Source organism: Hippoglossus hippoglossus, chromosome 24, assembly GCF_009819705.1.
Source record: "Hippoglossus hippoglossus isolate fHipHip1 chromosome 24, fHipHip1.pri, whole genome shotgun sequence".
NCBI lineage: Eukaryota > Metazoa > Chordata > Actinopteri > Pleuronectiformes > Pleuronectidae > Hippoglossus > Hippoglossus hippoglossus.
The window spans coordinates 9,935,130-9,945,158 of record NC_047174.1 but is presented as its reverse complement, the minus strand read 5'-3'; positions in this window follow the sequence as shown (position 1 = coordinate 9,945,158).

Sequence of the window (10,029 nt, the reverse complement as noted above, 5' to 3'; positions counted from 1 at the left end):
AGTGGCCCCGGCAAGGAGTGGATTATAAACCTGGCCTGCATCACAATGGAGGCGAGAAGCAGCAGGGGCCCCCCCGCGTTACAGGTTTAGCAAACAAGTTAAAATGCACAGGAGTATCCCACGTGCTTCCTAAAGAGCTGTTCTGAAAGGAGACCCGTTGTTTGAAATGATATACAATTAAGCCCCCCTGGAGGAAAGAGGAAAGGTCGAAGTGCAGGTTAAATGAGACCCTTTCATAAAAGAGCAGGTCATTAAAGACAGGTCGGACTGGTAAACAACAAAGACAGATAAGGATGATTGTGTAACAAAAAGGACATTTAGATTCTCCCATTCAGGCTCAAATGTCAATTGAGTTTTAAATGGTGAGCTTTTTAAAACTTAATCTCGCTCGTTCTTTTGTTAAACATTGTTTCAGTAAATTAAAAGAAAAACCAAAAGGATTAGGTGGGTGTATTGGATGATTAGGAACAGGAAAACTTTTTTATTTTGTTGAAGAAATATGAAAATACAAACAACATAAATTAAATAATACATACAAAATCAGTGAGTGAAAATGATAATGCATCTGTTCTTTGCGTTTGCACAATGCAGGGAGGAAGCATGAAAAAAAATAAAATAAAAGGTGCTGACTGGTATAGTCACCTACAGTAATTGTATACAGTGAAGAGACCAGGAAGAAGCCATAAAAAGTAGTTTTGTTTTCCTGCTTTACTATAACTTCAAAAGATGAGACTTAAAAACAGTGTTTCTAAGTTCCTGCGGTACATGAAGATACTAAAGTGCAATGACAAAAAACACAATAATGCAACTGGAGAAGAGAAACGTGACTTCAAATAGAAGAGTGTTAGCAATTTATATGATTAACCACCATGATGCTGACGTCCCAGACAAAAGCAAAAGAGTCTTTCACTAAATCTGCATCTATTGCTCTGCTCAATAGTTGGTGGGGTGTGACCCATATTTGTGGGATGACTCACGCTGCATTAGTTCCAGGTCAACCACCTGTTATAAACGCCCAAATATTAAGCTTTTTTCTGATGTGGTAACTTCAAACTTAACCATTAAACAAAGTATCTGCCCCATCCACACTTTTTATTTTACTTTCCACTGACATCACAAGTATGGTTTCTCTCATATTAACTAAATTGTACAGATAGCTTCAGTAAAAACAACTGACAACATATTTATTTGAATTATTTATATATATATTTTTTAAATGAATGTTATGTTTCTGTCCTTTCAAACTGACAAGAGAAGAGTTTAGGTTAGCCGACACTGTTACCTGTCACCACAGCTCCTCCTCGCGCTATGAACTATTCATGGGATGTCATCCGGAGAGAGTGAATTCAGTGAGTGCTGCATGGGACACGGGGCGGTGAAGGCATGGCTGGCACGCTTCACTGGGTTTTATGAGCGTCAGCTGCCATGGGCATCAGATGGTGTGATAACATGACGCAGGTCAATCCTCACAGAGGTCCTCTGAGACACATGAGGACTAATGGATGAGGGTTAAGTTGTGAGGTTGTTTGTGTGTGTTTGTGGCTGTGAACTGCGAATAAGGATTGTGAGACCTTAATATAAGACACTTGTATTATTGTGGCCTTATGATATACAATATAGAAAAGTACATTATGGTTAAATTATTTAATACTTTTATTAAATAGTCAGCAACCGAGAGAGGAAATGAGACGGAGGAGAAATAAAGACTGAAGATATGTGGCCAGAAACAAAGTAATGACTACATTTATATAATAGTATAGTACAGCACATTATAGTACAAAGGTATAGTATAGTATAATACAATAGTGCAGTTCAGTAAACTGCAGTATACTACAGTCTAGTACAGTATATTATCGCTGAATAGTATAGTATAATATAGTATATTAGGGCAGTAAGAACAGTATAGTATAGCACACAACAATAACATATATTACAATACACACTGTAGTATAGTATAGTACAGTACAGCATAGCACTGTACACTACAGTATAGTATAGTGCAGTGCAGTATATTACCTTACAATAGTATAGTATAGTGGGCCTATAGTATAGTACACTACAGTATAGTACAGTACAATAGTATAGTACAGCACACCACACCGTAGTACACTATGGTATAGTACTGTAGTATAGTATAATACAGTATAGTGATGTACAGTACATTATATTTTAGTATTGTATAAGAGTTAATATTGATATAGAGCTCAAACACTCATGTGAATGGAGTTTGTTTTGGTTATTTTCAAATGAAAACATATTAATGTGTGTTTCATCCAAATATGATCAAAATCTGCTCACTGTTGTTTTCAAAGATCAGTAAATAGATTGTTAATTGTATTTTGTGGTTTCATAAAAGATTATCAGAACAAATATCTGTGCCAGAAGTTCAATCAACCATTTTGATTAACTACCTTTTTAATATTGTTGAACTGCTTCAAGTGACTCAACAGTTTACTTTGTTTACATATAACTCATCATAAGTACAAAAAGCAAATTGTTCATTATAAGTGTGACATATTTACATGAGCCTGAGAGACAAATTGTTATTGTATGAAGAGTCAATGAAGCAAATCCCTTTAAGTGTCACTGAAGTGGCTTTTACTTTCTGTTGGTATAAAGGCATGAAAGAAGAAGCGCAGACAAACATCCACTCAGGCTTGTGTGTCTTTTGAAAATGCTTTCCTGCGCGCGCACACACACACGCACACAAGCTATCTCACACGCCCACATGCACACAAACAAACACACTCCCTCACCACACACAGCCTCCGAGCGAGAGAACAGAGGGAGGAGGGGCGATGAGAGGATGATGTCACCTTTGTAGACAGCTAAGCTGAGGCTTGAGATAATGGTGACATTTCAGGGGAGGTGATGTCATTCTTCCACTGCTACTCCTCCTCCCTCTCTACCCTCTGCTGTCCTCCTCCCTCCCTCCCTCCCTCCCTCGCTCGCTCCTCTCCTCATCCTCGTTGCAGGTGGCTGGCCAGGCCCTTTAAATCCCGGCACAGGAGAATTAGCTTTTGAATAGGCACAGAGCATCCAGGCAATGTGAACCCACCTCCCCCTCTCCACGCTGCGCTGTGCTCGTGGCTGTGATGTGTGGGACTCTTAATGTGTGTGGGTGTACTGTGGGTGTTATGTGTTTTAACATGTGGGTGTGTGCACGCATAGGCTTCGTCCGCTCTCTCTTTTGCACCGTTTAACAGGCATCTCTTTCAGGATGTACTCGGGTTGAGTTTCATGTCAATTTGAAGCATTTATTTACATCACTTTAAGCACGGACATGTGCCAGCTTGTGCATAGACCTGCATGTTTATGACAGCTGCGCGCATGCATGTGTACGTACACAGGATTTCTGCCCTCCATCCCTGTTGCCCATTGAGACCAATCAGGCGGAGAGCTGCCAGGCTGCAGGGCTGGTTGGCACTGAGCTCCTCACCCTCATAATCTGCTCATTAAAGGTTTCCTTACTTCTCACAAGCACTATTGCTCCCCAAATGTATTGTATCACACATTATAGTCAGTGTGTACTTCACAAAATCCTGTTTCTTGTCTCACCAGAATTGTAATATTACCGCCATCAGGGAGGTAATGTTTTCGCCCAAATTTAATAGGTTCTGCCCTGACCCTACACCACCACGTTTTGTGGAAATCCTGCCTGTGGATTTTGTGTTATCCTGCTAACTATCAGGCAGACAAACAAACAAATGCAGACGTAAGAGGAAGAACCACAGAGACTAATGCCCTATCTCACCATGTCGAAGCAATGTTTCCCATTAATGATCCATTCCAGGGAGTGACAGCCTGACATATTCTAATTTGTTCTGCCACGGCTTCATAATGAATCAAATTATTTACTCCTCTCATAATAACAAGAGATCTGTGACTTGGTGTTTTGCTCCGTTGCTGCATTATTATAGTTGTGTACAGCGCTATTTTCTGTGTGTTTGCCCACGCTATCGTACTCAACGTTTTTACTGTCCACGCAGACAGTCAGACCTCACAATGCGTGTACCCGCTTGTGGCAAACACTGCAGGTCTCTGTCTCACGCGAGAACTTGTCTCTCACTCTTTAGTCTGTGTGTCTGTCACTTGGAATCTGTTGCACGTGAGAGCAATGTTTGTGCACGAGCACTCGCACTCCCGTGGCTACCACTACAGAATGAGTTCTGTGGGAAACGCTGCAGAGCGAGTGAAACACAAATCCCTTACCAATATTTAATATATTCTAACCTGACATATACTACATCCTTTTACTTTACTCTTGTGGTAAGCAATGCAACGGTTTGTGTGTAATCCTGCTAACAGACAAACAAACAATATGAAAGCATAAGTGTCTTGGTAGAGGTAATTGTGAATCTTGATAAAAGATTCTGACATATCGAAGGGGTTGTTATCAATGATTTTGTGCGGATCCAAATGTAAATACTGGATCTAATGGATTTAAATGTGGTTTCCTAGTGGTACAGGTTTTTTTCAGGCGCTGCAAGGTCAAGAATAGGACAAGAAACCTATAACTTCACCATCATGTGTAGCTGAGAAACTAATGTGGCCTTAATCATAAGGTTTGTTTTAATCTAAGGGGACTGTAAGGCCTTAGCGTGGGTATACGCTCTACTGAGTCCAATTCTAGTATCATGTATCACAGTCAGTGTGTCCTTCATACAACCTCTGCTGCTCTCCTGATGTGTCCTTTAAAATCAAAGACAGCTAATTATATAATCCAAAATCCAAAATCAAAGACAGCAGATAAAATAATACAACATCTTTTCAAAGTAATGGCAAAAGGAAAGGATTAAGCAAACATAAGCAATAGCAAATAGTTATCCAGTAAAAGCCGTTCAGTAAAAGCATGCTTTGAGAGATGATTTAAAAACAGATACAAAGTGTATGTTTCAAACAACCTCCGATTCTAACCCAAAATGTATTATATCACATATTCAAGCCAGTGTATACTTCACAAAACCTTCATTTCCCTCTTGAAATCCATTATATCAGTATGATAGTCAATGGTTTGGGTTTAAGAGGTTTACTCCACTCCAAAACAACCTTGTGCTGGCTGCAGACAAGTGCACACTGTGGAGGAGTTTTACACAAAAAGGATTCAGAAACAGAATCTAATATATAACATAAACAATAACACATGACTCGTACACACTGTCGTATGAAAAAAGGCTACTTTATTTCCCCGTAAAGTTTAATCTGAAGACATATTTAATCTGAGGAGATTCGGTTTAACCTACTCCAGCACCCTGGGCCGATTGCCACAGATAGTGATGCTTCAAAGCCCAAAGGCTGCTGCACCTCTGGTCTAAAGCTCCGAGCTGGAGGCTGCTCACCACCAGTATTTTTATCCCTGCAAAACTCACCGCTGCACTTTCACTCTGCCAAGTTCTGCTACACGCCGCCTTTCTTCTCCTGTTGAGAGGACTCAAAGCAGCGTGAGTGAGCTGTAAACAAGTTCCCACCCCCCACCCACACTGCCACACACGTGCACATGTACACACACACACACGCACACGCACACGCACACAGACAGAACAGGCTGTATCTGGGCAAAAAGTGCTCTCTGGAACCGTGAGCATCTGTCTTATCATATGATTGCTGTTCGTACGTGTCACACACTTGAGTCACGGGGGCACGAGGAGGCTTCCCTTCACACCTACAGAGGAAGTCGACCAGGAACAAGAGAGCATGTTCCAGAGAGAACAACTGCCCACCAACGTTTATGTAGAGGCGTGACCATGAGCAACAACAAGGCAGCATGGCAACTAAATAATGCCGAACTGTAACACAAGGCTTAAACTATCCGCTCCTTCCAAAAAAGGCACATGATATAGACATATTTGTATTCTGTGTACATGTATAACTTTATTTGTACGTGCACAAATTTGAGGCTGCACACAGCACATTCACATCAGCGACTTTTTAATTGAATATGGAGTAAATATTTGACTTTCCTGCAGGAATTATTTCACTTTAGAAATACATTGCATGCAAAGTACAGTGTGTTACGTAAGGATTATTATCAGCTTCCTTTGGAGCCTAGGGTTGTTTTTAAATACGTGAGCTGTGCAAGATTTAGAGTGTGCTCAGTTAAATCCTGTTTGGAAAATCAAACGCACCCACAACGCTGTTTTTCTTTTTCATCTCACTTGACCTGGTTGTAAGATTTTGACGTGCACCTGCGAGACGAGACAGAAGCAAATGAGCGAATGATGACACGCATTGCGATGTTTGCATGCTAGCAGTCACGTCGACTGAGTGCTGAAAAGCTCTCCAGCGTTATTCTGAAGGAGACACGGTGGAAAAATATTTACTGTACTCTGAAGCAAAAGGAAATGACTTTTTCAGAGCATTGGCAGAATGTGAGAGTTAAAACCTTTCAGTGCAGAGAGCTCCTGAGAGGCCGCTGATGTGTAGCGTGCAACAAGCTTTTACATTAGGGGAGTAATTCCGCCTCGCCGCCACGGCTCCCCGGGGAACAGTTTTTAATCCTGAAATGCAGAGTTGAGTTGATATACATCATTTTCAATTTGATTGCCTCACCTGATGTGTGAAAATTGTGTTGGTGACTAATGGGATGTGGTATCCATTATTGAAACTTGAACATACAGCAACCGCATGAGCTCTCGCGTAGTAAATCATTCATGTATCGGTGGCTTTTGACATTTATCGAGTCATATCTTATGGTCTTTTACAGAAACGCAACCAGATTTCAGACTCAGGAGAATGTCCACACAATCTTCGCTCAGGGGCGCTCACAATACGTTCACGATACCACATTCCTATCCTGAGATATTTGTTTTCTTCTTGTTTTCAATTTCTGCATCTGTCGCAGGTCTGAAACCTCATCAATGCGGTGAATCCTCCGGAGAATCTCCAGCTCACACACGCTCATTTGGACACTATCCAGAGTTTTTACTCAGGGGTTGGCAGGAGAAACTTTAGGGGAATGTCCAGAGCCTCTCACTCAGACGTTTGAATGTCAGGAGATTATCCGGAGTTCAGTGCACGACTGGAAGCAGCCACACACATTTGACTCGTTGAGAATATCGAGGAAACGAGCCGCGTGTGACATGCGACGGGGGCTTGTTTTTTAATTTGCCAAAACAACAAGCAGGTGCGTTTGCACATGAGGTACCTCGAACACCTCTTTTGGTAAACACACAGTCAGATGTAATGACAGATGGCAATTCTCCATCCAGGAACCATCATCTGCGATACCCTGGTAATGTTGAACACAGGGTCCCCCAGGACGCCGTGCTGTCAGACTGATGGACTCATTAGACAAGTGTAAACGTCTGCACGGGGCTGGGCCTGCGTCTACCACAGGCCCTGGGCTGTTTGTGACACAGTTTACTCAGGATGGAGAGCAGGAACACTAATTAAGATGTGGAGATATTCTTCAGCACCCGAGGTGTCACCGAGGTACATAATCGCAAATACTCTCAGGGCTCCTGTTCACATTAATAAGTGGCAGCGCAGGTACATGTCAATCAATAATACTGCATCCACTTTGAACTATCTTATGGTTATTAAATACGTGATTCATGTTTAATAGATCGGCAGTGAGACATTCATCACAGACAGAGAAAAACTTGTCTTGCATATGTTACGTCTGTTTGGTTCATTGGTTCTGCACGTCCTCAGTAATTAACGCTACGCCTCTGCAGGATGCAATACGCACATGAACAGTAGGGGCAGTGTAGGGGCAGATACTCGCTATTGTAAAGATATTGTTGATTTATAGGCCTCACATACAATCAGTGATGGTGCCGTGATCGCTTTTTCTGCCTTTTTGAAAAAAAAGTAACCATAAATGGTAAAAAATGGTTAATGGACTTTCTCTACGTATAAAACTCTTTTCCAATCTTATCAACAACTCAAAGCACTTTACATTGCAAGTTGCATTCAGCCATTCACACGCACGTTCATTAAGCTTCTATATGTGCAGCGTTTTTTCTGTCACACACCAGTATTGCACAGCAGTCAGGAGCAATTTGGGTTCAGTATCTTGCCCATTGACCTTCTACCTCCTGAGCCCTGAACCATAGCTCTTCTAGGGCTAGGGTCGCAAATCCTGAGGTCCTATATAGTATTAAGTGCACGCAAGTATGAAAAGAATTAAACTTACAAAGCATCAGGAACTGTCTCTATTAAGCAAGTATACCTCGGCCTAAGTGTGGTATCTCCTCCTTCCTCCTTTTCAGTTGCTTCATGTTGATGTCTTAATGCAACGTGAGAAACCTTCTATTGACTTACTAACATGTTAAATTGCAGACTCGATGGCTTACGCGAAAACAAAGTAATTAACAAAGGGTTATGAACATCTCACCACAGATAAGAAGCCACCAGGCACCATGTTAAATTAATAAATCAATGAAATACATAGGTTTTGGTTTAGTGTTAAACACTTTTTATTCAAGTAGTTTTTATAATCGGTTTGATCTAAAGTTTGACAGTTTGATCTAAAGTTTGAAGCTAACAAGGTGGCACAGCCTTTGTACTATCACATGTCAGAACCTTAAAGGTCTAATCCTCCGTGACCTGGCTCGTCACTCTGCAGGAATGTTGTGATGCATCGGTTTTGGCCCTTTACATCTCTGACTCCCATTGTTGGCCATCTGGGCTGCGGACTTTCCGGTGAGCCCCCCTGATATGCGTGCACACGGGTGATACCAAAAGAGTCTATGAACTGCAGGTGGCTTCTGAGAGGTCACAGGGGTCTCAGAGGGAGACCACAGAAGAGCTGCTTAGAGGGATGACATCACTTAATCCCGACGCTGAAACGCCTCAATCACCACAGGAGCGGAGACTGCGCCCTGACGTGTGTGTGAATGTGCGAGTGTGAGTGTGTGGGGTCTTGATCCCGATGTCATTGTGGCCCCAAAGTCCTGTCCGCCCACCTGAAAGAGCGGCGGAAGTTGTTTTATTGTTGTTCTATTCCTGTCCACCCTCATGCCTCTCCCTCGACTTTCTGTTGAGCAAACATATACTACCTCGGCTAAATCAGGGCGAGGTCTTCAAAGAAGACATGTGAGGGCTTTTTGTCAAAAAATATGTCAGTGTGTGGATGTTGTGGTATTCTTTTAAGTCCAGTTTGGACAGATGACGTTTGAGTTTGGGAATCTGCACTGTAAGAGGTTCATGATTATAACTTTGAACCAGCACTAAAAATACCAGCTCAGGGTCAGGTTTAAAATTAAGATTCGAGACGGTTTATAAATGGAAAGAGTTTGAAACTAACAAGGTTGCACAGCCTTTGTATTATCACGTCATGACCTCAAAGGTCTAATCCTCACTGACCCGACTGGTCTCGGCCAAAGTCCCCAGCATTCCTGAGGTGGATTTCCCCCGCACCAGGTTGACAACACTCTGCAGGAATGTTGTGATGTACCGGTTTGGGCCCTTTATAACTCTGGGCTGGGCTGCGGACTTTCCTGTGAACCCCCCTGACATACGTGCACACGGGTGATGTTTATGAACTGCAGGTGGCTCCTGCGGGGTCCCAGAGGGAGAAGAGCTGCTTAGGGGGATGACATCACTTAATCCCGACGCTGCAGCGCCTCAATCACCACAGGAGCGGAGACTCTGCCCTGACGTGTGTGTGTGTGTGTGTGTGTGTGTGTGTGTGTGGTGATTCTGATGTTATTGTTGCCCCAAAGTCCTGTCCGCCCACCTGAAAGAGCGGCAACAGTTGTTGCAGCTATTTCTGTTCACCCTCATGCCTCTCCCTCGACTTTGTGTTGAGCAAACATTCACTTCCTCGGCTAAATCAGGGAGGACTTCAAAGCCGTGTCTCTAAAAATGATTACTCTGACGAACTGTGAGGGCTTTTCATTGAAAAATGTGTCAGTGTGTGGATGTTGTGGTAATCTGGACAGATGACCTTAGAACCCTGAACCAGCACTAAAAATACCAGCCCAGGTTCAGGTTTAAAATTAAGATTACGAGAAGGTTTATAAATGGAAGAGAAGCTATTTTTATGTCGTTTTCCTTCTCACTGAGAAATACAACAAAGAAAGA